Genomic DNA, 26,446 nt, shown 5'->3' with positions numbered 1-26,446 from the left:
TGAACAGGCTACCTCAGCCACTCTGTTTGCTCTTTAGGATTTCTAAGATATTGCTAAACCCTGTACCCTAGTTTACCCTACTCCTTGTAATCAATAAAGTTCTCCTTTTTGACTGGTGTGGGAGACTTATTCAGGGGTGGGTCTAAATTACGCCTAAGAGACCCCTTAGGTCTGCGGACTAAGGGAGACTTTACTTTTTGCCCCCTGACTTGGGGAAGTGCCCCAAGTGCCTGTACGGTCAAGTACCTGTCGGACTATTAGGCCTGTGTTTTTTCGAGGACACAGGGCCGATAGAGTCCCGTCTCGGGGTGGTGGCAGCACGTTACCCCCAGACTAGCGAGTGTGCTCTGGGAGAAGGGTCAGCCGAGCATAAGGCGCCCCTAGGGGGGCATTCGGAGTCTGGAAGGTGGGCGGGCGCAGGGAGGTGGGCGGCTCAACACAGAAGCGCCCCCTACTGGCCCGCCACAGTGGCCACCAGGGCTGTGCGACACGGCACCGTTCTCTTTTGCCTTCAATTTTGATGGGTCAGTCTAACACCAGGGATGGGAGGTCGACTCAGCTGGGATAAGTTCGTTTCGCCAGTGCTATGGTCGAAACATTTTGACTACCCTCGTTTTGCTTTGAGGCTGTTTCACAGCCCTTTCTCTTGTTTGGATTTTGCTGTGTTGACCTCCGAAAGAGTTGAAACAGTGTCAAAACAAAACAGCCATGGGAAATTTGCACAGCCGTAGTGGCCACCACTCCCTGCATAATGTCCCCCAGCGTGTGCCAGGGCTCTTGTGCATCCAGAAGTCCGTCCCTGCCCTGAGATACTCACGGGGGAGAAGGGAGGCTGAGGAGGGGCATCCTGAGACCAGATCCCTCCCTGCTGGGTGATCGGGGCTATCCCAGCAAACAGGCCCTTCCCCAAGCTGTCCGTCTCTGCCATCTTAACTCCTGGCAGTGTCATCTGTTTTAATGGCTCTGCAGAGCCCTTTTCCATATGCGTACACCCACGACATCTGGTTCCCACCCACAGCCCAGAACAGGGCCCTTGTCCCAGGCAGGGTAGCTCGGGGCGCAGATGCTCGTACCTGCCGGCTCCTGCTGTGGGGTGCGCCTTGCTGCTGCGTGGCACTGCCCAGGCTGGTGCCTCTGGAGAGCCCCTTCCCTTCGCAGCATCCCACCTGCTGCCCTGGCACCAGCATCACAGCCCTGGGCATACTCAGGCTGCGCTTGTGCTTTTCTCTGCTTCCCAGGCCTCACTGCCATGAAAAAGGAGGTTTCCTTCTTCTTCCTCAGCCCCTCAGCGAGCCCCTCTGTGCCCGGCTGCATCGCTCTGCTCATCACGCTCCAGGTTCACCGTCTGGTGGCAGGTAGGACCCCTGCTTCTCGTGACATTTGCTGCTTGCTCTCCTGCACAGATCCATTGCCCAGGGGTCCCGACACGGTCAGAGATGTGACCCAGCACCCACTCCCCCAGCCTTCCCCGCTGGACCCGGCACGGTCCAGGGTGGGCAAGGAGCTTCCTTCTGCGCAGCCTGCCCCCAGGCCTGTGCCAGCCCCGCTCCTGCTCCTGTCATCTCGGCGTCACCCTCCTCCCCGAGCCAGCCCAGCCCCGGCCTCTTCCCTCCCCTTCCTACCCCATCCCCGCTGCAGGTTAGAGGTCTTCTCCACGGCATCTCCTACCACTGGGCGCTTCCCCTTGTCCCTAGTCATGCCTCCAGTTCAGTCTGCGATGAGCCCCTTGCAGCCCCTGAGTCCACGTCTCAGGTCTGTCTCTCCCTTGGCTACAGGGTGTCAGCCACAGTCGTCTGACCTCCGGCAGAAGGCAGGGCAGGGGGCTCCTTGGATCAGTGGGTCACAGCCTGGTTAGACTCACAGCTCACGTGTTAGACTCAAGGCTCACCTTGGAAAATGCCAGCTCTTAGCAATCACTCATTTCTTCACTATGGAAAAATAATGGAGCAATTCCTGTGGTGCAAAGAAGCTTCTGTTGCAGGAGCACGTATGTGAAGTAGTTAGTCCCTAGAGGTATTTTTAAACATGTGCCGGCTACAGCGCTGGGTGCTTTTAATGAGCAGTCCACACTAATTAAAGCGCCCAGCGCTGTGCTGCATTGGGGGCAGTTGTATAAGTGGCGCAGCACGTGTCAGCACCGAGAAAATGGTGGCAGTGCGCTTTGAACGAAAGCACATCAAATGTATTTTAGTTTAAACCGCACCGCCCACCATTTTCTCAGTGCTGATGCGTGCTGCACCACTTGCACAACTGCACCCGATACAGCTCCAGGTAGATTAATTACGTGCTCCAGCAGACTCAATTAATCAAGTCTGTCGCAATGTGCTGGGTTGCCAACATGGTGGAGCAGACTCATGGTCTGTGTATAAATGCCCTAAACTGCCACCTTGCCCTCCCTTTTGTCTGCTTTTGCTGCTAACCATTTGTCTCTCCTGGATTTACAAGGGCGCCTTTCCCTGGTCTCTGACTCAGGAAACTCAATTCACGGCTGGGATGCATAGTGAAATGTGGCCAGCCGGCAGGGCCTGGGACTCTCCCCTGAACCCGGTGGGCTGCGGTGCGGCTGGAAGACCCAGGCCTGGGCCTCCCCCAACATATACCTGGCCCGTCCTGTCAATGCATGTGCAAGGCATGTGCAGGGCCCTGTCCCCTCTCCTTTGTCCCTGCTGGGCCCAGGGCCAGAGAGCTGACCCGCTGCAGAGGGAGGCCGAGGGAGGCCATGCTGTCCTCTGCCCGCTCCGGCCAGGCTGCTCTGCGTGCATGTTTGCCTGTGTCCTCCTTTATGTTATGGGGCCGTTGAAGCTGCATTGGCAGAGTTCATGGCTCCTGTCCAGTGTCATTTCCCTCTGGTCTTGCACTCTTCCCCAGCCCAGTTCAGAGTGATTGGACCGGACCGGCCAGTTGTTGCCTCTGTGGGAGAAGTCGCGGTCCTTCCTTGCCGCCTGTCCCCTGCGACGAGCGCGGAGAGCATGGAGGTGCGGTGGGTCCGGTCCCGGTTCTCTCCATACGTGCACCTGTACTATGACAGCCAGGATCAGCCTGGAGAGCAGATGCCGGAGTATGTCGGGAGGACTCAGCTCCTGAAGGACAACATCACCTCTGGGAGCGTCTCGCTGAGAATACGCGGGGTGCGCCCCTCCGACCACGGGCAGTACACCTGCTTCTTCCAGGCTGGGGTCTCCTCTGAAGAGGCTCTGCTGGAGCTGCAGGTCACTGGTGGGTAACTCCTGCTAGAGTCTGGGCCTGCCCACAGTGCACTGGCTGGGGCTGGAGGGCTCAACGGGAGCAGACGATAGCTCACTCGCCAGTCCCCAGATCCCATCTCCGCCTCCAGTGCCTGCAGTGTGCGCGCCCTGGGAGAGGAGGGGGATTTATTTCCTGAGAGCAGCCCAGGAGGGTTTTCCATTCACATCCGTACCCCAGGGTAGCCTGTGGACTTTGGGGGCTGGAGCGCACCAGGGGAGGACCACGGGGCTGGGGCAGAAGGTTTCAGTTTGACAGACTTTTAACACTTCATTTGATGAACTTGTCATATGTACTGGTGGCGGGAGAGGGATGCTATAGATATGGTCCAGGAACAATGCGAGAGGCAAGGATTGTTTTGGTTGATATCTTTCCTGGTTATATTGATCTTTATGCCATTTTGCTTACATTGGATATATTTTGATATTTGTACATATGTTGGATATGTTGATTTTGATGTGAGTTTTCATATATTGATTTCGAGGCGAGAGGCAAACCTTGTCCCTTGCATACCAATGCCCCACTCCTAGAGAAAGTGAGCTGTGGGGGGGAGGGGGGGAACTTGTCCTGTGTATGGATGCAGACACAAGAGTCCTAATCCCTGCGTGGAGAGTTTTGCTGGATTTCTCCAGCCTCCAGCCCCTCTGGAATAAGGCTGAAGCACTGGGGGCTCTGGGCTTTACCCCGTCTTGCTAATCTTCAGCCAGTTCACATACTGGTCGTTGTGCCCAGGGGATGTTTGCTGGTCTCCTTGCTCGTCACCTTTTCTGTATAATTCAAAAGGATACGCTGCGGGAAATGCAGTGTGTTTATCAGTGACAGGATAACACAGCTAGTCTAGAGACCAACCGGGACACTCTCCGGGGACCAGCAGCTGTAGCCTGGGCCAAGGCTGTTGAAGCAGAGGCCAGTCCATCTCTCCCCTTCGGTGCCTGCGGGGTGTGTTTTCATGCCCTTCACCACCCCTTGTCAGGTCACGGCCCAACCCTGGATGCAGCCCAGCCCCAGCCCCAGCCTCTTTCGGAGTCAGCTCAGAGGAAGATTACACAGAGGCAGATTCCCCAGTACAACCTGGGCAGGGACGTGCTAGACGTGTCTCGGCTGCTGGCCGCACTGCCTGGCCTTTGCCCATCCCGCCTGGCCCTTGGTGACGTGCTGAGCCCAGCCAGGCCGGACACGCAGCTCGGCCCAGCTCAGCTCTGAGTTTGCAGCTGAGAGCTGGGAAGCTATCGGTGCTTCCTTGTGTAACCCCCCCCCCACCTCACCTCTGCCCCGGCATCTATTTGTTATCAAAGCCCTATTTAAAATCAGCAGCTACTTTAATTCAGCCAATCAGAAAACATCTTCTAACATATGTATGGTAAGATGCACCAAAACCCATGGGATCTCGTTTGCTCTCGTATGAGCTGATCAGCATGCTCTGACCATCACGCAGGGCATGCGCTGGGGAAGCTGCGCTGCCCTCGCACTGCATGAGAGCCCGGATCCGTGCCAGGCCCTGGGTGGGATCCCGTGCAATCAGGCATGGTCAGTGTAGGGCACAGGCCTGCGGCCGGGGGTGAGAGCACCCACGGAGATGGACGGAGCAGGTTACCCCCTTTAAGCTCTTGCTCCCGGCTGTGTTCATCTCACAGGGCTCTCGCCCAGCTGAGAACAGCACAGTGCCCCTCCCTGGGCCTCCTGCCCTGCACAGCGACGTGTCGCTGCCCTGGCTCAGATACCAGCTCCCAGCCTGGGGCAGAGACTCTGCACCTCCTCACTCCTGTGCCTCTCTAGATCACTGCCCATTTCTAGTCCATCCCCCCTCCCCCTCCAGCAAAAGGCCATCACAAGCAGTGTGCAAGTGCAGGTTGTGCAGGTGGGTGACTGGGGTTTAGGGGCTGGAAGTGAGACAGGGTCCAGGGTCCAGCCCTGTGAGTATCGTGAAGGGAAGGGGCTCCCAGACTGCACAGGGCCCATTCCCCAGTGTTCATCCTGTAGCGGCTCTGCTGAGGGGCCTGAGGAGGCTCCTTCCCGAAGGTCTGAGCTGCTGATGTAGCAGGAGGGACTGGGATTTCCAAGGCCAAAAAGGCATTTTGCAGTCCACGTCCCTTAGGGATGACCAGGAATTGAGTACTCACACCCAGCGGTGGTGCTGGGCGAGTCCCCCGTGCATCTAGAGCAGTTGTGTCAGACGATGAACTGCGGCTGAATCCCGCCGGGGAGCAAAGCGTGCAGCCTGTGGGGCTATAGAGGGGCTGGGGATTCAGGCAGTGCCCAAGTGGGGATGGGGCCTGCTGCCGAAATCGGGGGCAGGGAGCCCTATTGGTGATGTGTGTGAGTGGTGGGGCGTGAGCAACTGGGCTGAGCTGCATGTGTCCGTGTCAGGGGTTAAGTCTCCCCCCTGCTCGCCCCACCACGGCCATTACCTGTAGCATGGCGGCTGCTGCTGCCGTTGACCCTACCACCACCACTGGTTGCCCCACTGCCACTGCCACTGCCCCCGTGCCGTGTCCAGACCCAGCCCGCAAGGATCCCTGCAGTCAGCATCTGGCCCCGGGGGTGGCTGAGTTTGCAGCCCTGGTCTAGACCTAACGCAGGGTTTGTCTCTTCCTCTGCAGCACTGGGCTCGGACCCCCACATCTCTGCTGAAGGTCACCAGGATGGAGGGATCCGGCTGGTGTGTCGATCAGCTGGGTGGTACCCAGAGCCCGAGGTCCAGTGGAGGGATCACCGTGGGCAGCCGTTACCAAAAACATCTGAGAAGATTTCCGCAGACACTGAGGGCTGTTTCACGCAGAGGTTGCTGTTGTGATCATGGAGGAGTCGAACCAGATCGTGACCTGTTCTGTCGGGAGCCTGTTCCTGACCCAGGAGAAAACAGCCTCCATCAGCATTGCAGGTCAGTGCCTGCCACACCGTGAGCTCGGCGTTGGGGTGGGGAGGGTGATCCCTGCTCACGTGTCGGACATGTAGGGAGCCGTTTCCCCGGGCAGCACAACAGCCCGTCTGTGCTGCTCTCCGCAGGGCTTACGGGGACACGGGAGTTTGCCGTGACACCGACACCAGGACTCAGGCCAAGCGCCCTGGGGCTGAGCCGAGAGCCGGGCCCGGGTGAGCCGGGGGGGTCAGGCAGTGCGTCCTGCCCAAGGTTTGCAAATGCCACTTAGGGCTGGGGGGCATCCGCTTTGGGCACCCAGCTGAGACACCCGAGGGAGCCTGGCGTTCGAAGGCAGGTGCTCAGCACGTCTCCACTCCCAGCCCCTCTGGGGTGTCTCGGGCTGGGTGTGCAGAGTCACTGCTCCCTGCCGCTGCTGCCAGGGGCTGCACAAAACATGGAAGTCCAGAGCAGGAGTCTTGAACTTGGAGTAGCTGCAATCAGAAATGCGGTGCGAGGTGTGAGCAGGGCAGGGCAAAGCCGAGGACGCACGGCCCTGGGCTGGCCCGGGCCCTTCCTCTCCGGGTGTGCTCGGTCCCAGCCAGGAGGTGCTTCTCAATGGCAGGCTTTAGCCAAGCCCTGGTACTGCTTTAGTCAGACCTGCATGACTGGGCCCAGGGCAGGGGAAACCAGGTCATCCATAAACTCCTGTGTGTAAAAGGGGTCAGATTAGGCTCTCCACAGTCACCTGAACCCTTCCCTGGTGCCGCTGTCTGTCCCGGCTTTTCCTTGCAGAGCCCCGCAGTGCACGCAGGGTCTCTGGGTGCACGAGGAGACTCAGGGGTGCAGCTCCCTGGGGGCGCGGGGACGTCAGGGTCACTCGGGCAAGAATCCCATAGTCCCCAGTTCCCAGGTCCTGGCTAGAGGGTGTAGTTCCCAGTTCCTTCTCAGGGTCAAATCAAACACATTTCAGGTCAGGAGGGAATTTTCCCCTATGACAGTAATGGTAGAGACCATGGGGGAACGGGTTGCCTGCCTCCATAGCCGTGGGAGTGGGGGGAGGCAGAGGGCACTGTTACCAGATTGGCCCCTCACTTTGGGGTGTGCTCATTTATTAGGGACACGTATCTGGGCTCCCTGTAATTCTATCAGTGTGCTGCTTGCGTTACCTGTGTTTCTATACGGAGCTGTATGTCTCCCTTCTGCAAGTCCTCGCCCCCAATGGAGCTATCTTGCAGGACTCTGTTTCAATGGGGCTGGGTTCCTCCAGTCCCCAACTCAGTCATACACAAACACATAAAAATTAACGTGACACGCCTGACCCGGCTGGGCTGATCAGCATGAACAGGCTGACACCCGCATATGCCAGGAATCAGGTAATCAAGGTAACAATACAATGCAGTCAGACACAAGCACACGGGTGAGCAGAATCCCTCTGAATCCGGCTGGGCGTCCAGCTGACACCCGCAGGGGCCCGCATTCAGTTCATCAGGGCACGTCTGAGCCAAACTGGGTCAATCAGCCTGTACAAGCTGATCCCCTTACGTGTCTCAAACTCAGCACGTCCCAATCTTTTGCCCCAACTGTCCTGGAAGTGGTAGCCTCTTGATGAGCAGACCCCACCAGTATTTCTGGGCTTCACAGAGATCTTTGGCTTGGGTAAAAGAAGCATTGCTTCACAGCAAGTGGGGAAAGGGAAGTAGAGAAAGAAAAATACACCTGGTTACTACCAGTTCGACTATAAAAGCTATTTATTGCTAAATATATGAAATTATGATGTTACTAGTAGTAATAGCCATGCAAGGAAAAACAAACAAAAACAATTACAATATCACTTTGGCTCAATTGAGTATTTGGGAAAACCTAGCTCATGCTTAACTAATATAATTCAGGTTCAGAAAGCTAAGCCTAGAGAGAGAGAGCGGGAGCGGAGGGAGAGCGGGGATCTCCCCATCCCGAGGCACTCGGGTGGTTTGTTGGCAGGCAAAGTTCCCGGCACAGTCCTTGAAGTCAGGTCAGCATCAGGGTTTTGTATTGTACCCGTTGTGAGTAAGTCTCAGCTTAGCATGACTCTCAGATGCTACTGCAGTCTTTTAACAAACTTAAGGGGATTACTTGGAGTGCTCATAAAATTTGCGGGGAGGACTTCCACCAGTCATCCCGGGAAAAATACGACAGCATTTGTGGTCAGGGCTCCAACAGACTGGCCATTGTGGTGAACCCTGAACCATTGCTCAAATGTTGCCCATACCTGCTCTCACTCGGTCTCTTGGCTCAGCTTTCCCTAGCCTGGCAACCGAGATTCAGTCAGACTTGCCCCCTCGCTCCCCCACAGAGCAGCGGCTCCCCAGGCAGGCACAGAGCGAGGGGCTCTGGAGCGATACGAGCTGCTTCGGGCTCTGGGTGCACGTGCAGAGCCTGCCCCGCAATCCCAGCACGGGGCCGTGCTGCACCACGCAGACATCCCCTGAGAGACCTCACTGCTCCTTGGGACACGTCCCCATGACCCTGCGCCTGGGGCTGCGCTGGTGCACTGCCCACGAATGGCTCACTCCCAGCCTGCTCCTGTACCTGGACACACTCTGCGGGGAGGCCTCTGGTGCAAGGCCTGACTTGAGTCCAGTTCTACTTTAACCATGAGAGTTGACGTGCTCACAGCCCTCGGGAGAGCACTGCGAATGGGGTTGGTGTTGGTCCATTGGTAGCTCCCGGGGTGCGAGAGCAGGCGCAGGAGTGCCCTGAGGGCCACAGCTGGACACGGCCGGCAGAGCCCTGGGGACAGGCTGCTGGGACAGACGAGGGCCTGGCTCCCGGCGCCAGTCGCCCTGTGCCTGCAGCGCTGCAGGGGAGCGTGTCTGTGGCTGCACCGACGGCACTCGAGCCCCTCGGTCCTGACTGCGCCCTGGGGTCAGCCTGCGCCGCCCGGCGTGAGGGGTCACACCGAGATTCAGGACAACCTCACACTGGCACAGAGCTCAGCTTTTGCCCTCTGACTGGAGGAACATTGCTTGTTTCTGGTGACCTGCTGGATGAGGAGCCACTTCCCATGAGGGTGCCATGATGCCCTGAGGAAGGGGAGGTCGCTATCTCTCTTCCCTCAGTCTGGCAGGGGTTTCTGCATCCAGGGGCTGTGCTGCTGGGTCCCGTTTATTCCTGCAGTGACCCCTCTGCTGCCTCAGGGCAGGGGCAGGACAGCGGGTGCATTAGCCGGGCTGGAGCTGGGCTCCCAGTGTGCTAAGCATGAAGCACGGAGGAGCCCTGTCAGCCTGAAACCCATGAGGAGGGTCCCAGGGAAAACCACTGCTGCCCCCAGCCCTGGGCATTTACTCACGCAGGCTGCCAAGTGAATGCCATATTCTCTTGCAGGTCACTTTTTCCCACGCGCCTCCCCCTGGATGGTGGCTCTGGCTGTGATTGTACCCATCATGTTGGTGGTCATTGTCCTGGGCAGTTTCTACTTCCGCCGTGCAAAAGGTAATGTGAGAAGTTGGGGAGAGGAGAGCTCCTCTGAGACGGGGCAGGACAGGACGGACGGGGGCTCCATCCTCTGCTCTGAGAGGAGCTCCAAGCACCGGGGATGGGCTGAAGCTGTGGGAGCAGTCTCTGAGCAGGCCAGACCCCACCTCTGAGCCAGGAAAGGGGCCAGGTGGATTCACAGCCCTGGAGCTCAGTGAGGAACCCAAACCAAACCCTGCAGCGAGCTGTGCCGCCGGATCAGCGCTGCTCAGCTGGAAACATGGACGAGGCGGGAGGAGCTCTGTGCTGGGCAACTATGACCGTGTTTGTCCTGATCCCTGCACACAGAGCAGAAGGGAACGGGCTGGGGGTGCGGGGTGGTTAGGACAAAATCCTGTCCTCTGAGGCAGGTAGGAGCTGTGGATGGGCAAAGTGGTGCTGAGGAGAGTCAGCAATTCCCTCCCCAGTCCTAGGGCTGCTCATCCTGAGATCCTAGCAGAGGAAGAGGCTGTAGTGCACGATGGTGTGCTAGTGTGTCCCGTGCACTGTGGGTGCTCCCGGCTGCTTTGCACTTTGGTCTCCAAGGGTGGCGATGGGCCGGCAGGGATCTGCCTGTGGGTGGGGGTGGGATCCTAGAGCCGCTGATGGCTGAAGTGACCGACTGTCTACAGCTGACACAACAGAGAAATGGCACTCAGGACCAGCAGGGCCGTTCTCAGACATGGCTGATGCTTGGGCCTGGCTGCTCTAGCTCCAGCTGTGCCGAGCAGTGACTGTCAGGCATGACGATGCCTCCATGTCCTGCCAGACATGTACCCCAGGGCAGGCGCCCCGGGGGGACCAGCTCCAAGTGGAGCACCCCAGGCCCATCCCCACCTCCTTCACTAAGCCCGGGCTGCCGTGAACAACTGCTGGAAGAAGGCCCCTCTCCCCCCTCCCTTCATGGACACGTCTCCTCTTCCCTGATACCAGTGGCAGGTTCCCCGCTTCATCCTCACAGCTAGAGTCTGGGACTACCCACAAGGCCAGGGGTTGGCCTCGGATGGAGCCCGCCCTGTATCCAGCCCAGACCAAAGCTTCTCTCGGCTGACCCGTTTCACTTTCCTCAGCCCCACGCCAGGATCCCAGGAGGAGCTGGGTCAGGGCAGGGGATGGGCACAGAAAGGAGCAGGAAAGGGAGAGGGAGAAAGGGACACAGGAGAGGAAGGGCCCACTGGGTCCAGTCCCTTGTGACCACGGGCAGCCACACAATGGACATTTAGCCAGAGGGGCCCACGAGAACATCCACCGTGGTCCCTGCTCCCTCTCATTGCCACAAGGACCTCTGACCCTGAGGAATATCCCACCAGGCTGTAAAACCTACCCTCTGCCCAGAGCAGGAGAGACAAGGGCCCCACCAACACCTTGGGCACCACAGGGTTGCATTTGTTGGGTAAAAGATGCTTGATGATCCCAGTAAGCGGAACAGACAGCCATGCAGTCCTGGCCATCCTGACCTGGGAGATCATTCCCTCCCTCAGTGCCAGCAGGGACACCAGCTGTGCCCTCGCCACCCCCGGGCCAATCTCCCTCTGCTACACCATCACCTTCAGTGACCCCCATGCCACAAGGGCAGAGGTCAAAGGGGACCAGAGCAGGGGATGGCTCCTTTGGGAGAGACATTTTAGAGGGGATAGGAAAAAATGGGGCAGTTTAAACCATGCCCTGGAGCAGGTCAGTGCCAGGCAGCAGGGATGTGGTGTGCAGGGAAGCTGATGCAAACCTGTGTGTGCCCGTCTCCTTATGTGCAGCATTGCATGCCAGCCCTGCTCAGGGCAGGAACCTCACTAGTGACTGGAGAGGGTGAAATCTCACCTCTGCCCCTTCTCTCCCCCAGGGACTCTGCAATCTAAGCTGGAAAGTGAGAAAGGTGAGTGTCTGAGCCCAAATACATGTCCTCCCAGGAAGATGATTCCCAGAGACACCACAGGGTGAAATCTCATCTCTCTCCCCCTTGTCTCCCCAGAGGCCCTGCAGTCACAACTGGAGAGTGAGAAAGGTGAGTGTCTGAGCCCAAATACATGTCCTCCCAGGAAGATGATTCCCGGAGACACCACAGGGTGAAATCTCATCTCTCTCCCCCTTGTCTCCCCAGAGGCCCTGCAGTCACAACTGGAGAGTGAGAAAGGTGAGTGCCGGCATCTGTGCAATGTGTTAAAATGTTTCTGTGACCCTTTCCAACAAAAAAGATGAATGGAAACAGGTCACAGATCCGACACACACGTGCCCCATCCTGAGCTGAAGGGAAGCGCTGATGCTGTGTAACAGCACAGGGAGCCCCTCACTCCCCCGGGGACACGGCTGCACCTGCCAGTCCCAGGGGAAGTTGTGCTGAGCTCTTGTCCAGACATGGAAGAAAGGTGGTTTCTTCAGTCCCATTAGCTCAGTCAGGCCAGCTCAGGTCTGAGAGGGGACTTGCAGGGGCAGGGCCAAGACCCTTTGCTTGATTGTAGTAGGTCAGGTGAGCACCTGATAAGGTGACCCCAACCTCACAGCCCTGGCCAACCTGACCTGGGAGATTATTGCTTCCTGAATCCATAGTTGGCAATTGCTTTAATCCTAAATGCATGAGCAATGCCGCTAGCCCAGCACCAGCAGAGGCACCAGCCCACCTGGGCCAATCTCTGCTACAGCACAGCCTTCAGGTGCGGGTGGAGTTTGCAGTTCTCAGTCAGGGGATCACGGCTCCTAAAAGTGGGTTAGGGGTTCCCCCTCCTGAGATTGTCATGGCAGGGCAGAGATTAGGGGGTTTAGGTGCCTTAACTGCATTTCCAGCCTGTAACCAGCTACCCCTTCTCTTCAGGTTCCCCTTAGCTTTCGTGGGTGTGCAAGTCTGGGTGGGGGATGACTACACCACCCTTGCAATGTGCCGCCCCATAAGTCACTGATGGCTCCTTTCACCCCATGCGGAGGGGCAAAGGGTTTGGGGACCCAGGTGTCCTGTGGCCAAGGGGAGCGGTGAGGGGCAGCCCCTGCGTGCACAGGTAGCAGTGGAAAGGTCGTTGCTTGGCGCTCTGCATCACTGTGTCCAGTCTCCATCTGTGTAACACGTCTCTCCTGCTGTTTGTTCCAGAGAGGCGCCGTGCAGATAAAGGTAACTTTTCTTCATGAATTTCCCCGGGGAGGGAAGGGGGAAGTCTCATGTTGTGCAGCTGGTGTCCCAGCAGCTCTTCAGGGCCCGCTCTCTCCCTGGGAGCAGAGGCTGTGTGTGAGGTGTGCTGCGGAGCTCCCCAAGAAACCTCATCCCCAGCACCCCCAGCCCTGCCCTGTCCCCCCACCCCGTGCAGTGCTGCGTGGGAGCCCCCGGGCAGGGCCTGTCTCCATGTGCAATGGGCTAAGGGGCAGCGTGGAGGTGGGGGCTGGAGAGGAGGGGATGGCTTCGCTGTGGCAGGAGAGGAGGGACGTGAGAAACTGGGCTGCCAGGTTTAGAGGCGGATCATGCAGGCAGGGAGGAGCAGGATTTGGGGGTGGGAGTGTGGGGGGCAGGTGCAAGGAGAGAGGAGTCGCAGACCCCGAGACTGTGGGGCTGAGCGAGGCGGGGGTGCTGCGGTGTGCAGTGAGAGGAGGGGCAGAGAGGAGGGCTGGGAGGGGAGGGGGCAGTTTGCTTTGCCCCCCTCAGTCTGAGGTGAGCAGGGCAGGATTAGAGCGGAGGCAAGTGAGACTCGCCGGGCTGGGGCGCGGGGGCGGGGGGGTGCAGCCCAGGGCAGGAGGTGGATGTGAGAGCTGTCAGCCCCCGATGCGAGCTGAAGATGACGTGAAGTGAGGATCAGTGTGAAGGGAGGAGGGCAGAGGAGGGCAGCGCTGTGGACCCTGTGCCCGGTGTGCGTGCAGAGCCTGGCGCAGAGGATGCCCCGAGGCAGCCGGGCCAGCAGAGCCGGGTCCTGCCCCCGCGGCACATGCCCCGGGCTGGACTCAGCTGGATGCGGGGGCACAGACGGCTGCAGGGGCTGCCCATGTGCGCAGGCGGGGAGAGGCTGCTCCCCTGGGACCGGGCCAGGGGACTTGTGGGACTCCAGGTTCATTCTCGTTCTCTTTCACTTCGCAGCGCAGTATGAAGCCATGAAAGGTAAGCGCCTTTTACTGCCTCCCTCACGCCCTGACTTCACTGGCAGCACCCGGGAAGCCACCGCACGTCCCTGCCCATCGCCGGGGGGTCTGGTGACAAGGACACTTCTGCATGAACGGCCCAGTCCTGGGCGCACTCCCAGACCTGCAGCCCTATTTCCTGGGGCAGGTCTGGCCCCTGTGGCCCCTGTTCCCTTCCCCTCCCCACATACACTGTGTGACCGGCACTGACTGCCCCGGGGCCCATGGGCTGGGATCCAAATTCACTGCAGCCCCCGCCCCCCCCATGCTCACCCAATTTCCGTGTTCAATCCTTATACACCCAGCCCCTGCGCCTCCAGCCTCTGGAGCCCGTGCAGAGCCCAGGGCCGCCCCTGGCCCCGAGGCGCTAGGCCCCGACATGGGTGCAGGTCCCGTGTCCAGCAAGCCCCTGAGTGCTGGGACCCCGCGCTGCAGCTGCCTCTGCCTCTGCCCTGGGACAAGGACTGGCCCCTCAGCCTCTGGTCCCACCAGGCTTAAGCCCAGCCTTTCCCCAGGCTGCCAAGGTGTGAGCCTGGTATGGACATGTGATGGCAGAGCACGGCACACAGAGACCTTGCACACAGGGTCTGAGCACCCCCTGCTCTTCACTTAACGGCACAGGAAATGCTCATTTCTGGACAAAGATAACAAGCTCTGCCCACGTTTTCCTCCCCGGCTGCCTTGGCTCCAGGGGGCACCCGTGGGGCTGGGGTCAGGGCCTCTGGGATCCTAATTGACTTGTGGACCACAGAGCCCTTCAGCTCAGCTTCCCCGACCTCAGGTAGCTGCACAGCCAAGCCTGCCCGCCTGCCTCTCCTCCCCCTCTGTCCCTGCCCCACCTCTCCTGCCCCGGCTGCCCCTGGCTTGGCCCAAGGCCTGATGCTGCTCTGGCAGTCTGGGCCTTCCCCCAAATCCTGGTGCTTCGTTGGATGGTGGGTCACATTGGACTCTCTTTTCCTGAGAGCCGGGATAGGCAGGTTCACCTCCGCCGTCATCCCACCCACTGCCCCAACCCATTTCCACATCAATGCGGGCCCACTGTGGAGGGACCCGTGGCCCTGGTCTGGATGAGACCTGTGAGAGGCCTTGTCCACAGAGGTGGATGGGCACAGACAGAGAAGCATTTGTGGTACAGCAAGATCACAACAATCCCCCGTGCTCATGGAGGGATGCCCCAGCTCACCGCAAGGGCCTACGCCTGATCCTGTGCAGAGCTGAGCACCCTGCACCCCACTGAATCCCACAGGCCATCAGAGCCCCATTGGGTGTGCAGTAGTCGTGGACTTGGTGCTCGGGGGAAGAAGAGGGAGCTGAGCTGGGCGCAGACACTCTCCAGCCCAAGGAACGGGGCTCGGGGTGGCAGGCAGGAGCTGGTCGTGCTCCCTGGTCCTCGGGCGGCTGTGGGGGCTGCACAGACTGCAGCTGCCCGCGGTCCCTGGGGAGGAGCCATGCGCTCTGCTCTGCCCCACACCTCCCCAGCAGGATGGGGCAGTTGGCACAGCGCTTGTGCTGGGGGTGCTGTTTACACCAGCTGAGCAATCCTTGTTCCTGAGCACTGCTTGGATGTGCAGGCAGGGCCAGCTGCAGCCAGTCTGACCAGGCTCTGCACAAAGGGCTGAGCAGGGGGAGGGCCCAGTCCTTACCTGTGGTCCCTTTCTGTCTGCTTGCACCCGAGTGTTGCCCCAGGGGCAGCTCCCCTGACTTCCCAGAGGGGTTGGGGAGGTCTCAGGATCAGGAGCTTCACAGTAGCTTCCCTAGCGGGGGGGGGGGGGTCTCAATCCTGCAGTCTGACATCAGGCAACATGTGCACTGAAGTCAGTGTGGGTTGTGTTCAACACAGGGGCAACTTTGTCAGTAAGGAGCATGGCTACGGGCCAGGGTTGGCAACCCTACGTGATTGCAGCAGTGGTATTACCACACGGTGCCCCCACCCCAGGGCTCTCTATGCACCCCCACACTCTGACACCCCTAACCACACTGCACACGGTCCTGCACCCTCCCTGGCCCATCTCCAAGCCTTACCTCACCAGTGCTGCTCCCCAATCCTGGCATGGACCTCCTCCCACTCCGTCACCCACTCCTGACCCTCAGCTTCTTGTCAGCCACCCCACCCCACCCTGTACCTTTGAGATGTGAAGCTGTTACAGGCAGGGGACGGCCAAAGGGCCCGAGCGGCAGCACATGGCTGGGGAGAGGAGAGGTCTCAGCAGGTTCCTGCGAGCCCCAAAGCCCTGACAAGAGCTCCCTGCAGGGCGCTGGGCTCCCGCTCACACACTGGGGACGGTGCTGTGCTCTGCCTGTTTATCCAGCTCCCTGTTGATCGATTATTTATGGAGGACTCAAGTTTTCCCATGGAGCTATTGGCCTGTGTTGTTTTCCATATGTTATATGGGACACCAGCAGAGTTGCAGAGAGTTGGCAATTGTGGTACTGACTGACTCATGTCTTTATTTTCTCTCCTCCCCTTTCCATCGTCCGCTCCAAGGGAGAGAGGAGCTGCACCCCCCCAGGACTCAACGCCCGACGTGCCCCTGCTCAGCTGCCAGGGCTCCGGCTCTGTCCCTGGAGAGGCCACAGGGCAGTGCAGGGCAGGTACTGGGCAGGGGCAGGGGCAGGGGCAGGGGCAGGCTGCTTTATGACCCCCTGCAGCTCACAGGGCATCAGGAGGAGCACAACATCCATCTCTGATTCCTGCCAGGTGCTGGTACTGTGACTGTTTTTGTGAGAAGCAAAGTGATGCTCAGCATCAGTGCATGTGACAGGATGTGGCCACCAGTGTGCAGCTGCATATCGTCCAGCAGATCCAGGGGGAGATCGCTGAATTCAGGCCCCTCTGGGCTGGGAGTCTCAGGGACAGAGTAGGAGACCTCCCCTGCCCTGAGGGGCTCCCCGCCCACAGGGACCAGGCAGACGAGGGCAGGCCCGTTCTCCCCCTTCTCCAGCCTGACGCCCAGGGACCTGCAGTGACGTGTCCCAGGTTGCACAGAGAATCAGTGGCTGGGCATCTGATCTGCAAACTCTACCGGGGGATCAACCAGCTGGGGCATCAGGTGGGCCCTGCTCCCCTCCGTCCTGGCTGCTGGGAGGGGTGGCAGAGCCCCCCGAGCCCCCCTGGGCCCAGCTCTGCAGGCTGCTCCGTGGACTGGTCTCGGGGCTCCTGGCTGCAAGACGCTGGTGCCCAACCCTGGCTCAGGGGCCACATCCCAGTGCTGCAACAGCCCAGGGCAGGGGCCAGCCTGTGCGGCGGGGAGGGTGGCAGTGGGCTGTCCGGCTGAGGGGCTGCCTGGGGGCTTCTCCTCCCAGCCACGCAGCCACCACATCCCTCCCTGCCTGCCGCTTCCTCCTGGTGTCCCTGCGCGCTCTCCCGGACACCCACGTCCTCTCCCAGCTGCCGTCCAGGCTGTGCCCAGCTGCTGCTTTTGCCTTCAGTGCCCAGGGAAACCCCTCTGCTTTTCCTGCGGGCAGCTCTTGCTCAGGCCGTGTGCATTGCCTGGGCTTTGGGCGATGGCATCTGTCGCTCCAGGTCCCTCCCTCCAGGAAGGGGCTTCATTGCTCCTTCCCTGAGGCAGCAGGAAGGGCAGAAAGCAGCCTCAGCCAGGCCTGGGGTTGCCCAGAGAGCTCAGACACACCAGTTCAGGCACCAGCCCCTCCCAGCAGCAATAGATGCCGACCCAGATGCCTGGGTCCCTGCAGCTGTTCTCTGCCCAGGACGGTGCAAACCAGCAGTGAGTCCAGGCCTGACCCACACACAGCTGAAGCCAAGAAGCTGCTTTCACGTGGGCCTGGTACACATGCGCCTGGGTCTGGGAGGGTCAATCCAACAGACCTTATAGGGGCTTTGGTGGTCCAGGTCAGCCCTGTTGGGTGGATGAGCCCTGAGGTCTTCATGGATGGAAGGGGCTCTGCACTGAAACCCATCATGTCCCACTCCTTACATGCACACTATCACAGTCATAGCAAGAAGGACCAGGAGGGACCTGTAAGATCATGGGCAGGAGGGAATTGGGCTCAAACGAGCTCCACGAGGTGCTTGTCCAGCTTCCTCTTGAACACCTCCAGGGATGGCCACTGTACTACCTCTGCTGGGAGTGTGCTCCAGATTGTAGTTACCTTTATGGAAAAGAAGTTTTTCCCTGTGTCTATCCTAATTTAGTGCCCCTGTCAGTGCCCCCCTGCCCTTCCCCTTCCCTGCCCACCCCTGCGCCCAGCCCCATGCACGGCCCTGCCCTGGGCTGGCTCTGGGGAGGCGCTGGCTGCGGGCTGCCCTGGCTGCAGTGCTGTGCCCACAGGGCTGGGGACATGGGGGTCCCCCTGGGGCCGGGCAGCCCAGCCTGGGGTGGAGGGGGGCAGGCAGCAAACCGAGTGACCCCGGCCCTGAGCACAGAGACCCCCGGGGCCCTGCCCTCTGCTCCCCCTGCCACCCCTCCCCCGGGCAGGCTGCAATGGGCCCCTCTGCTCCCTGCTGTCCCCCAGCCCGTCCCCCCCCGCAGCCTCCCTGCTCCCCCAGCCCCTTCCCCACAGCGCCTGCGACACCAGCTCATGGTGTGGAGCCCACTCCCCTTGCCCCCCCGGCAGAGCAGCCCCTCTAGGTGTGGGGGAGGGGCAGGGCGGGGACCTGCTGGGATGACATCATCACATGCCCCTCCCCATCCCGGGGCCTGCCCTGCCCCCCATCCCATGTCCCTCCCCCCCTTGTGGCTCCAGCGCCCAGACCGGGAATGCCCTGGGGGTGAAGGGGCCGGTGGGGACGTCCCCCTGTCCTGTTCCCGCATTTCCTGTCCCCCCATTTCCCCGTGGGGCGACGGTGACTCCCCAGCAGGGACCGACCCGCGATTCCTGGGACGCGGCGAATTCCCCGTGACCTCGGGACCCGCCTGCCCCCGCCCTGACCCGCGACTCTCTCCCCAGCGGACGTGACTCTGGACCCAGGCACGGCTCATCCCCACCTCGTCCTGTCTGAGGATCGGAGATGTGTGAGACTCGGAGACACCCGACGGGATGTGCCCGACACCCCCGAGAGATTTGACACTTGTCCCTGTGTCCTGGGCGCGGAGGGGTGCGCGGGCGGGAGGCGCTACTGGGAGGCGGAGGTGGGAGACAAGGCGTGCTGGGCCCTGGGCGTGTGCAGGGAGTCTGTGCGCAGGAGAGGGTGGGTCACATACACACCTCACAGTGGATACTGGGTCGTGCGGCTGCGGGCTGGGGGATACAAGGCCCTCACCTCCCCCCGACCCTCCTCTCCGTGAGCGTGCGGCCCAGGCGGGTGGGGGTTTTCCTGGACTACGAGGGGGGCGAGGCCTCATTTTACAACGTGACCGACGGGTCCCATCTCTTCACTGTCACTGACTCCTTCTCCGGGACCCTGCGCCCTTTCTTCTGTCCTGGTCTCAATGCTGGGGGCACCAACGCGGCTCCCCTGACCCTGTGCCCGGCCCCAGCCCAGCCCTGAGGCAATCCCTGTCCCTGCCACGACCCGCGGCACAGACTGTCCCCCCCGCGCCCGACTGCCAGCCCCTGGGTGCCCCCGGGGGGGGGGCTGGGGCCTCCATCACAGGATCTGCTCCCGCCTGGACCCTGCTGCTGCCCTGGCCCAGGGGTCGTCTCCCAATCCCCCGTGCACAGCGCCCCGCTGGGAGGGACCGGCTCCAAACTCTCATCCTTCACTTCCACACCCCTGCATCCCTCGGGGTTTTACCTGGTTACTTTGTTCACCTCTCTCAGCGCTGTCCCCCTTTCCCCTCCCTCCCTCCATTCCCTTTTATATTTAAAATAAACACCTCTGCACTGCACACCTGCTCCCTGCACATCATTTCTTACCCTCTGAGGAGCTGAGCGCTTGCTCCGGAAAGCTGGTGCGTCTGGGATTCAGTGGGTCTGGCGGTGCTCAAGCTTTCTGGTGTGCGAGTCCAGGGCCACGCACCACGGGCCTCACGTGGGTGGGACGGCACATGCGGCCCAGGCCCAGCACACGTCACACGGTGCCCGAGTGCCCGGGGTACAGGGTGCTGGGGGTGGGGGGCAGCAGGGAGCGGAGAACAGCATCCCCAGCGGTGCCCCTGGCAGTGCAGCCGCTACCATTTTTTCCCCTCCTGCCCCTGGGGTCGGTGCCCAGAGCGTGTGCCCCAGTCTCCTACTTCCCTCTGCTACTGCCGGGGGCTCCCAACAACTCCAAAATTTCACCCATCACCAAATCACTGGACCTGTGGGGATGGGTGACTTGGCCTGCGGGCAGGATCTGGCCCACGGGCCAGGGGTTGAGCCCTCCTGAGTCTATAAGGGGCATCTCTATCCTGCCGTCTGTCTGACTTCACGCTAACACAGCTAGCTGCCTCTCTCAGGACACATCACTGGTTCTCCATTGTTTTTGAGTCATTTGACTCAAGGCGCCCTCAGAAAATGTCTGCTCTGTGTTGTCACTTGTTTTGCTACTAAAAATAATACTGCAGGTCTTCTGGTGCAAAGAACTGAGAAAGGCCACAATGGGCCAAAAATGTTTTTGACACTGGATTCCTATTTCAAAGCTTTGGGTTGGTTTTGTGAATAGTGTATTGGTGTTTGTACACCTGCCAGGGCTAAGGAGCTGACAGCACCCGGGCGGGAAGCACTGCTCCAGATCAAACTGGTATCGAAGCCCCTTTACAGGCCAGCATCTCCACTGTGCTGGGCCAGAGACAAAGATAGAATTGGAGCAGATCTTGCGAGGGAACAGCTGGAGAGGCTGGACATCCACAAGTCAGTGGGCCTGGCGGGGAACGCACCCAAGAGTGCTAAAAGAGCTGGCTGACATCACAGCATGACCCACGGTGAGGGTGTTGGAGGGTGTCTCTTGGGAGAGGTTCCTGAAGACTGGAAGAAGGCCGGGAGCACAATACGATAGACTGCCTCAAAGACAAGCCTTTAGGGGTGCACAGTCTGGCATTGCACACCCCACACATGCAGATGCTTCCTACACTACTAATTGGCAGCTTTGTGGGGAGGAGGGGGTTGACCCTGGGAATCTCCAAGAAAAGTTGGGTAGTGCATGTGGTGGGAGTGCATGCCCCAAAAACTGGAGCCTGGCTGGCTGGAGCTATACTCCAGCGTATGGCCAGGCTCCCTGCTGCAGGATCCCTAAGGCTGCAGCTCCCAAAGGCCCCTGGGACCCCAGGAAACACTGCTGGGGTAAGCACAGTGTCTGGCCCCAACCTCCCCTACCCCACAGATTATTGGTGCCATACTATATAGACACATGCACCAAAATGCTCCGTCACTTGTAGCAACAAGTCTGCACATGTCTACACAGCAAAGCACTTTCTATTTTATACTGCTGCTTTTATTACATATCTGCCAGATTCAGAAAGGAGGCGGCAGTGAAACTGAGAAACATCCTCATCTGTGATGTGTTAACCAGCACCAAGGGTGCAACGCGAGACTTGTCCTCAGACATGTGCTCCGTCGGTTGTGTTTTTATGCAACAAGGAGCAATTCCTTCGATGGCTTACCTTATACTGCAGTGTAAGCCTTCCCAAAGCAGCCCTGGGCACCTGCCCAATCTGAAAAAAAAGCATTTTCCGTCCAGACAACATCAGGAAATGACAGAGGATCCTCTACCTGAAGGGGCAGAGCCTCAGCTGAGAGACGTTGTCATTGCTTCCCTGTGGTGAACTGAAGTCAGCCAGGGGTCTGTCCTGGGGAGAGGTCCTAGCTCAGCATGCCCCAGCTCTACGCAACAATTTGGAGGCTCTAGATGCGTATTTGTGCATGTGATCGATATGCCCCCGTCCCACCAGAGGTGCAGGGAGCTCCCGTACAAGAACAGAGCAACTCAGCACACGGGAGAGGAGAAGAGAAAAGGGAGAGGCGAGAGCAACACGACTTCAGCGGGGAACGTACAACAACCCCCTGTGCAACACGGCAGCCGAGCGTTGTGTCCCCAGACAGGAAGGTTTTACCCTGCTTCGGAAATACAGAATGAATCAGTGAGGAGCCTTTCTGTATTTCTCTTCGAAATCCCTCCTCCAGGTTTCTTATCACTTCAGGAGGGGTTTGGTTTTTGTCTCAGATCCTATAGACATTTTGAGAAAGACACGCCAGGTGTTGATCAAGGGCAAGGGATTGCAACAAAGACAAATGAGCGGTTTGTATGAACTGCCGATGCACACATTGCATTTGTAATCACAGACAATACCGACACCAGGATACCTGGGGGAGATGAGAAGTGAGTTTGTGGTGTAAAGACTAAAGCGTGTGCATCTGGATTGGGCCACCGCTTTCCTAAGGGACCTCTGTGCCGCAACCGAGCTCATGTAACGCCGCAAGCGTTGGACCAGGCGTTGGGAGGACAACAGCTCTCCCGCTCCCTAAGCCCATCCTTGGCACGTGCATTTAAAATCAATCATTAGAAGAGAATTAACAAAAATCGACTAACAATGTTCGCCAGTGGAGAGAAGCTAAACCTTAATGTCACGTCTGAAGAGATCTACTCCTCCGCGGCTGTGTTTATCTTGAAATTGGTCACTTGAACTTGGTCCCCGTACTCCAAGGCATCTCGAGGATTTGGGCTCATTTCCAGCAACATGAGACCTTGTCCCCGTCCGCTCTCCCTGCGACAACGAACAGCCCCCGCGTTCGAACGGTTGCCAGCAGAGACACCGCGCTCCGGTCTCCACCAGCATTACTAGCCACGCCAGGAGGGACGTTAGCAATGCCTACGTCTAACTTAAAATTAAAACAAAAGTAATTAATCCTGTGCTCTCAGTTACTATACTGAGATTTAACCTAACAGCTATGGAGAATGTCATTCGAGCTCTGGATTTTCTATACCTAACTACGGAGCTGGGGACTGACTTTCCCTTAGAAATGTTAATTTTTATTCTCCATGTAGACAATGTAAGCTCCCTTCCTGGCATCATTCACTGCCTACATCCTAAATTTGGAAAAAATAAATCATTGGAATTAGAGTCATATTTGGAAGACTGGTAAAATGCAGCTAAATACTCAGTATAAAACTTAAATCTCTCAAGGGACAGCCACACAGGTCTGCTTCTCGTGGGCACGGTTTCCAGTAGCCTGAAGACACCGCTCAGCACACGGCCCTGACCCTCGGGGCCGTCGGGATGCAGGGGAAAGCCCCCCGGAGCTTTCCACCAAAAAACACAAGGCAGGCGTGGAGGGGAGGAGGAGGAGTGTGTGTACCATTGCTCATACGTTACACCCCAATACTTTAAAACTGGATTTGTTGCTCTTGCTTGTGCTGTAAGGAGAATGGGAATGAGTCCAATTAAAGAGAAGGGGAGTAGATGAATAAAAGGAGCACGGGGTTAGAAATAAAGAAAGGAAGAGCAACATTAAAGGGAGCGTGCTCTACAAAGGACAGGCTCATTTGAACACCACTCTTTGAAAGACTTCCCCTAAAATTTCCCTTGTGCTACACAAAATGCTGACATGAAGAGCACATTTCTGCACCTTGTTTCTCTGTACTTTGCTGCCACAACTGAGTTACACGCCATGCAGATGCAATGCTGCCTTCCCCAAGGAGCTCCAGGGAGCACGCTGCATTCAAAGGGAAACCTGTGCGATGTGAGCAGAGCGCACAACGACTCCTGGGAGGGCGCAGGGTGGGACTGTTTTCTTGTTTTAAAGTTCAGACCACTTGGAAGAAGACCTGACATGAGAATATAACAGTGTACAGGTGTTGCACTCGTATGTGGAGCACGACTGCATTGAGATCAGACGAGACCTACAACGAGCAGATCTTTTCTGTCTGCAGTGGTCCACGATTAGGCATTTCCCTGGCACAGACCCCGTAGAAGAGTCAACACGGACGAAGGTAACCACCTGCACTTCAGAAAACACATGTGAAATGATAAAAAAAATAACAATTTGGCAGACTTCCCCATTCGGTGCACAGAGCGGGGGAAGGCATCGTCTTTGAACAGAAAGTCTCTATTCTTGAATCCTGACATGGCCAAATCCAGGGCCTGAAGCAAAGCTGCCAAGAATGGTTTCAAATGTAAATGTGGCAACAAAAAAGTGTGTTTTGTAGTTGTTCCTCTGTGTGCTCCAGCATAAATTTTTGCAGCAGAAGCCTGGGATTTCTTCCATGGATTTAAGAAGGGGTAAGATGCTTCAGAGATCATACTCAGTTAGGATAAAGTTAAAAAAATATATCTGAAAAGGATTACTGAATGAATTATGGCAATGAATGATACAGTATCCATTGTGTGCTTTAATTAGATATATAAAAGGTAATTGTACAGTTTCCCTTAATTACTGATTTAAAAACAGCTGCCAAATTGTGCACGGAGGACACAGCTGCATTGCACACATGTCTGGGAGAGCGCCGGAGTGAAACCCCTGGGAGGCCTGGAAAAGCCAACTCCGGACTGTGGGAGAAGCCGGCTGGTTTGACATGTCTGCTAGTAAGATCAAGGGTCAACCAGTTACCCACGTTGATATGAGCCGCCCTCGTTAGGATTCAGAGTCAACACACCGATGCATGCACAGGGCAGCTGCGAACTTGGAGCTAGTCACAGACTTGTAGGAAAAAGAGGCTAAAAGGGACGCGGGAGGTCAGTTCGTCTATCTCCTGCTCAGGGCAGGATCAGGCCAGTGGGAACCGTGCCCCACAAATGTCTGTGTGACCTCCACGGCGACCCCTCCCCAGACAGACTTCACAACCTCTCTGTGTCCGTGTTTAATCCCCCTCATTGCTAGCAAGCCCTTCCTGCGCTTCGGCTCCGGAAGGCGTCGGCACCAGGAAAGTTCGGCAGTAACAGCCGCGCAGCCAGCGCGACGGCAAACGATTGAGCTGCTAGAATAAATCCAGATTGCCCCGAACAGAAGCAATCGAATCGATCCTCATCTCCATGTGCAACCCACAGCCCTCATCTGCCCCACGGCTGACCCCCGACCGAGTCACGGCCCCGCGGGGCTGCTCTGACTTCTCTCCTCCGGCAGCTTTTCTCCTGAGCGCCACGGCTGGAGAGGGGGGTTGGCTGCAGCCGTGTTGGGCTGAGGACGTGGGCAGGCCCGGTTCCTTGGGCAGATGTGATATCTCCTATTACACCAACTAGATAGCTAGAAAAATTGTTCGTTGCCAGCTTTGTGGCACAAACGCCCTTCTTCAGGCACAAGGAAACTCTGCCTGATGGCTGGAAACTGAATTAAACAGGATGCTCATCATCACCTTCCTGGCTGAAGGAAACGGCCTTTACATCTGCCACAAAGGCATGGTCAGCTGAAAGCCCCTGGTTGCCCTGCAGAAATATTGCTGGAGGTTTGAAATCTCTGACATCTTTGCAGAGGACCAGCGACACGAGCGGCTACGCCTTCCCCTGGACGGGATTCGTGGCATCAGATCACAGCAGGGCGCGCTGGGTTTGCTCGTAGGGAGCACGGCGCAGGACTCGGTCTCTTCTGTAACCCGCACGGGGTGAAGAAGCTGGGGCGGCAGGACCGGGTCTTCTTGTCCAAGCCTCAGCAATTCTTGCTGTGCCCCAGGGGCAGGCGTCTTCCCAAGCCTGTCAAGCCTGTGGTGCTGGAGACGTGCTCTCCTCTCCACCGCGCGTGTGGGGCAGGCGTGGGGCAGCAAGGGCTCCGGGGCAGGGAGAGGGGGGAAGCGCCGGAGCAGCACAGCACCACCCCGCAGCAGCGAGCCCAGGGGCGCGGGCAGCCGGCGCAGGGGCTGCAGACAGGGCAGGGAAGCTCGCAGCGCCCCCCCGCAGTGTCCGGGCAGCCCCCAGCCCTGCGCATCCGGCTCGGGCAGCCCGGGGGGCAGGGGAGCGGGGTTGCAGCCCCCTCCCCTGCTGTCTGCGAGCCCTGGCCCAGTGCTGCGCCCCCCCTGCCCCCGCCCCCGCCTCCCCCCGGACCAGCAGTGCATGCGTGTGTCTGTCCGCGTGTACGTGCCTGCATGTGCGTGTGCATGCATGTGATTGTGTGGGTATCAGCCATCAGTATCAGCCCCAACAATCTTTATCGATACAGCCCTAATAAAACCAGCTGCCCACATCCACTGCCGATCATTAAAACCAGGTGTATCGCACCCGGGCGCGCCCGGCGCGGGTGGAACGCGGGAGAGACCCAGTGCGCGCGCCCCTGGCGCGGGACGGGACCCCGCTTCCAGCCACTGCGCCTGCGCGTGCATGCACGTGCCTGCACTCGTGTGTCTGTGTGTGCATAAGCATGTGCATTCATGCATCTCTGTGCATTCATGCATGCATTTGTCTGTGTGCCTGCATGCACATTCATGTGTCCATGTGCATGTGTGTGCACATGTGTTTGTGCATGTTCGTGTCCGTGTGTGCATAGATATCTGTATGTTTGCATGTATCTGTGTGTGCATGCATGTGTCTGTGTGTGCATGTGTCTGTGTGTGCATGCATGTGTGTGTGAGTATGTGCATGTGTGTGCATATGTCTGAATGTGTCTATGTACTTGTGTGCATGTGCACATGTGCATGCATTCATATATGCCCGCGCATGCATGTGTCTGTGTGTGTCTGCATGCATGCATGAGTGCCTGCATGTGCTTGTGCACGCATGTGTGCGTTTCTGCATGAATGTGTTTGTATGTGCATGCACGCACGTGCGAGCATGTGCATGTATCTGTGTGCATATCTGCACATGTCTGCATGCATGTCTTCATGATGTGCTTGTGTGCATGTGTTTGTGTGTGCTTGCATGTGTGTAGGTGTGTGCATGTCTATGTGCACGTGTGTGCATGCATGTCTGTGTGTGTTCATGCATGCGTGTGCATGCATTGGCATGGGTGGATGTGTGGGCATGT

At 58.4% G+C, this 26,446-nt stretch overlaps 1 pseudogene across 1 annotated transcript; it reads left to right on the top strand.

Moving 5' to 3' along the window:
• The first annotated feature begins 1,241 nt into the window (after positions 1-1,241).
• Positions 1,242-25,102, top strand: LOC149875475 (butyrophilin subfamily 1 member A1-like; annotated as a pseudogene). The gene is made up of 10 exons (XR_016443229.1): positions 1,242-1,355; positions 2,869-3,216; positions 5,844-6,124; positions 9,467-9,574; positions 11,433-11,465; positions 11,562-11,594; positions 11,691-11,723; positions 12,669-12,689; positions 13,641-13,884; positions 18,573-25,102. The product of XR_016443229.1 is annotated as a butyrophilin subfamily 1 member A1-like (transcript).
• Positions 25,103-26,446: the final 1,344 nt, after the last annotated feature.

Source organism: Crocodylus siamensis, chromosome 1 (genome assembly GCF_052110815.1).
Source record: "Crocodylus siamensis isolate JL-2025a chromosome 1, ASM5211081v1, whole genome shotgun sequence".
Classification (NCBI taxonomy): Eukaryota; Metazoa; Chordata; order Crocodylia; family Crocodylidae; genus Crocodylus; species Crocodylus siamensis.
The sequence above is the reverse complement of the archived record's forward strand: the minus strand, read 5'-3'. Positions and strand labels throughout refer to the sequence as shown.